We start from the raw sequence: 5,333 nt of genomic DNA, 5'->3' as shown, positions 1-5,333 counted from the left end.
GTTTTATAAGTTATATATAACTTCCCTTGGCAAACAGGACACAGTAGTGTGTCGATAAGCCAGCTGGAGGAGATGTCGTCCTGGGGCTAAAAGCAACAGTAACATCCACCCCTAGGGGTCAGCCACACTTAAGTGGCAATATACTTCACTTTATCGTGCAGTTACTGTTAATACTTCATTTAGAGAATTAACATTGCTTATATATATATATATATATGTTATATTATATGAAATTTATGTATGTATGTTTATATGCACAAACTCACACGCACAAATATATATACATCTGGCTAGGGAAGAGGAGGAGGAGGAGAAAAAGAAGAAGAAGAAGAAGAAGAAGACGAAGAAGAAGAAGAAGAAGAAGAAGAAGAAGAAGAAGAAGAAGAAGAAGAAGAAGAAGAAAAAGAAAAAGAAGAAGAAGAAGAAGAAGAAGAAGAAGAAGAAGAAGAAGAGGAAGAAGAAGAAGAAGAAGAAGAAGAAGAAGAAGAAGAAGAAGAAGAAGAAATATTTGAAATATTTGAGACCAGATATTCAACTTAAAGTTAACTCAAAGTCACCAGCCTCAAACGATATAAAACAACACCGATAGCATCTGATATCCGAGCGACAAAGATTAGACTGTTTGATGATAATCATTCACAAGCATCAACTCATATTGGCATCAATGATGTCTTCACGTTTATCATTATTCAGCTGAGAAGCTGTTGATGTACTTTCCCAATAATATGTGTTACTACGAATAATGATTTGTGCGCACCAATATTGCTTTTAAGCAAATTTCTCAATGAAAATCTCATGTTTTATTGAAAGTAGAGGTATTATTGTGCATTCAGAAGATGGGCACCGGATCCCATATTTCGACATCAAGCATTGTCGGCTTAAATACTATATTGCGCTGTTACCAGCAAATATACTTAGACACTGTATCAATATATTTCCGTATATATAATATTAGAACTTTAAAGCAATGTAAGATCTAAAATATTTAATATGAAGTGAGATGATCTCAGTAAAACAGCATAGTGTCTCATTACCATACAGTATCGATAATAATTAGTTGTGAATAAGGTTTTGTGATATTTAATCAAATAATATGGAAATTGTTTCACGATAAGTAACGACCATGATAATAGCAATAAAAGTATGAACAACAAATGCACTCACTGTATTTATACAGCAGGAACACAACATATGACATTAGTTTCGGTTTCATGATATAAGATTGCATGTATTGCATATTGTTGCAGCCAATGATTAAATTATGTATGAAGTTAGTAAATGTGCTAAAATAGGAGCTAAATTTCTTTGATAACACAATGAAGATTTTTAAAAGGAAGTGCACGTTGAGAAATACAGAATTTGATATATTTAAATGTGGTAACATAAAACTGAAACTTAATCCTCGATCAGGGCTATCTAACAACAATAATAATTCTGACTTCCTACCATCTTTCCTTTATAATATCTGAAAAAGTACCCTTAAGCAAGACAGAATTTGAACAAATATATATGCGCTGTTAACAGTGAATATTTTCCACTCAGCTCTTTTACATTATTTCAACTTTGAAAAGAGTGATTTGCTTCAGACAATAGGAAAATATTTTTAGATATTCTTCACTCAACTGGAAAATTTTATTTGGCAATGAGTGAGAGAATTTGTGCATCAGTGCTGCACAAGGAGACTAAAATTCAATAATTATGGTTTGGAGAGAATGTTCTTCAGGAAATAATCAATTCGTCTAATAGTAAGTTCTAGAAATTAACAGGAATGGTTTTTAAAGAGAGTTTATGAATGTGAATATTTCGATGTTTTGTATTTATCGGTGAACATACGTGTATGTTAGCTTTTGTATGCGTGCGTGTGTTCCTACTGAAGCAGACTGTAGTATAATCGTGTATAAGTGACTTGACCTTTACGATATATTATTATAGGTTTTGTGACACTAGATTGATGTGTTGGCTTTATAGACTTGCTAGAGTCGATGTTCCTATTATTGCTTTGTTATTTATCAATGTCGTTGCTCTGTTAAATGCTTAGAGGATACAGTCATGGCATTCAGATGTATGGCAGCTAATAAATGTATTGTACCCAGATAAATATGTTTTTGCTGAACAGCTTGTCATCACTACTTCAAGAAACTTACTACATACGAATAACTCAATAATAATTTGTGAAAATTTGGCAAGTCTAAAACATCAGCTTGTCATTGTCAATTTTATTTTATATTCATTGTTGTTTAGGTTTTTATTGATGCTAAAAGCGGTGTGTACCAGAATCGATTACTTATTTCGTTACGTGCATTTACATTCTCAGTTCAAAGCACAACTTCCTGAATATCTTATTTCATCCCCGAGAGGCTGATAGAATTAGAACGTTTGAAAGGCGGAATTGTTATAAATAATTGGCTATATGCTTAAAGTGATGTTCCAACATGACCAGAGAATTGCGTATCGCTTTCTGTACAGAATTATTTAACCCCACCTCAAAGGTTGGAGTGCATACCAACAACAGATATGCCACCGCTGTTTTATATATTATATATTATTAATAGATTCCCTATTTAAGGCGATGAGATGTGATTTGAGAAAGATTTCGTATTCATTTCTTTTGCAAAATGATCAACGATGTACATAGTTACATTTTGTACGGTTTGATCTATTTCTACATAACAAGAAAGTCTTCTTTTAAAACGGCTACCTTACAATAAATGGCACTCTCCTAGCACAATTCCATTCGCAATTATTTTCAAAGATAATATTACAGGGCATAATATATTATATAAACAGAAAAATGATTTTAAAATGGTTTTAATTTGATATGCGTTCCTTATATTTAAACTTAGGGCGTACTACTGTTAAACTTGAAATGGGATATCAGTCAAAAGTAATCTACAATGGAGTGAAATTATTTTATTCGCAATGTGATACTAACAATTTGATGTGTTGGATCTTGGAACAAATGTTTAGCTAGAAGGAAGACCTGAGGAGACGTTTATAAGCAAAATATCTCAATGAAGATCACCCCTTCTATTATTCAAGCATTGTTTATCCGGTTATACATAACGTAGAGGAGGCTCAGTTTATCAGTTGAGAGAAGTTTGGCGGCTATTTCTCGCAATTCATCCGTGCGATTAAGAAGCGTCTCTACATTTTGTTAGCAAACGAATTTATTTGTTAGGGATGTGTATTTAAATGTGTATATAAGCATGAATATTGATAGTTATGGCGTTAAACACTAATAATGTAGAGAAGTATAATTCAGACAACCTATATGTGAATGAGAAATTATTATCTGCCAATTACCAAAGAAATAAGTCATCCGTAGATAACAAATGTTTTCAAAATTAATTCAAATGATATTTTTAGTTTGGTCATGAACAAAATGTGTTGGCTAATTGGCTTTTTATTTAATATATTATCAGCGACATCCTTCTCTCAAGATGCCCCATTTCAAAATGTTGTGTGTATGCTCCTGTTTGAATACTCTAGGTTTCAACACAATCATCACCAATTAATAAAAATAACATAAGTATTCGCTTATTTCCAAACAAATTACTTAAAATGTAATGGAGAGGAAATAAACTAATCAGTGTATACAGACACGCACACGCACACGCACACACATTTATGTGTGTTTGCGCGTGAAATCGTGTGTGCGTGTGTGTATGCATATATGTATGTATATATATATATATATATATATATATACATATATTGTGTGTGTGTGTGTGTGTGTGTGTATATACATATAGGTTTATATTTTATATATATACCAATAAGAAAATGGAGGGGGAATATATGGTATTCATCAACTTGCAGACATTGTCTTATGTCAATTTACCTGTTTATTTTTCAACTAAGAGGTCAATAAAAACAATTTACAAACACATGTGACATATTATGTCATATCAGTAACTAAAAAGGACATCTAGTGACCGAAGATGGGACAATGTCTTACAGTTGTTTCAGTCTAGGTTTGATATGCCTCATTCTCTCTATATAGCTCAAGTAGGCTGTAGTAATTGATAGATGAAATGGATGAAATAGAGGTACATGTATGATTCTCTAGGCCTCTTCAGAGATTTTATAAAGTTCTTGAAGTTAATTTACAATATCCAAATATAAACATGTAAAAAATCATAAAAACTCACATATATATGCATAGTTCAACATATATAGATATACATAAATAAAAATAAATATAAATATATTTATTTATGTTTATTTATGTATGCTAGACTGAAACAGCTGTAAGACATTTTCTCATCTCCGGTCACTAGATGTCCTTTTTAATTACTGATATGACATAATACCTCACATGTGTTTGTATATTGCTTTTATTGTCCTTTTAGTTAAAAAATAAACAGGTAAATTGACATAAAACAATGTCTGCAAGTTGGTGAATAACACATTTTACCTTCCATTTTGTTATTGCTATATGAATTAAGGGTAAAATTGCCTTTTACCCGCACCCATTTAATGCACTTGGTAAAAACACTATTGTAATAATAATTGGGTATTCTTTCCGGCAGTATATTGGATAGATATTATCCCTTATTATATATATGTGTGTGTGTGTGTGTGTATGTGTGTGTGTCTGTGTGTGTGTCTGTGTGTGTGTGTGTGTGTGTGTGTGTGTGCGTGTGTGTGTGTGTGTGTTTGTGTGTGTATTATCCGTAAGGGCTAATACTGCCTATTTTGGAAAATCGCCAGAAATCGGTTGAGGACTCCCCCCCGCAGAAGAATTCAATATGGACGTCTACTACACCGATTATTCTATGAAAAACATACCTATACCATCAAGGGAACTATACTCTAAGAAACTTTTGGAGAAAATTACAGACCTTATTAAGGGCATGAAATGGAAAGCTTTCTTTTACAACATGTAAGAGGACACTACAGAGAATATATTCTACGGTATTAAATCTAAGAAATTCCCTGCAAAATCAAAGGCTTGGAAAACTTCGAAGCGGATCTACTGAAGCTCATGAACAGAATATAATTTCGAAAGTCTTTTAACACTTTCCAACAGAAACTGAAAAATGATATCAAATACATAAAAAGTTCCCCAAAGATGCACTTTTTGCGATAAAACCAAGAATGTATACCTAGCAGAAAACAGCATATATTCATGACTGCTACATAACAGCATCATCAATAATTACACCAAGGCCAGGCCACAGGCCTATAACAAATTTAATAAAAAAAGCTAGCATTATCACCGCCAGATAAAACGATAGAGGAGGAGTTAGCTAACAACTCCACAAACACACCTTCAGACAGAATTTCCCACATATGTAGTATACATACATACATACATACATACATATATA

The sequence above is a fragment of the Octopus bimaculoides genome, chromosome 3, assembly GCF_001194135.2.
Source record: "Octopus bimaculoides isolate UCB-OBI-ISO-001 chromosome 3, ASM119413v2, whole genome shotgun sequence".
NCBI lineage: Eukaryota > Metazoa > Mollusca > Cephalopoda > Octopoda > Octopodidae > Octopus > Octopus bimaculoides.
Note: the sequence above shows the minus strand (reverse complement) of the source record.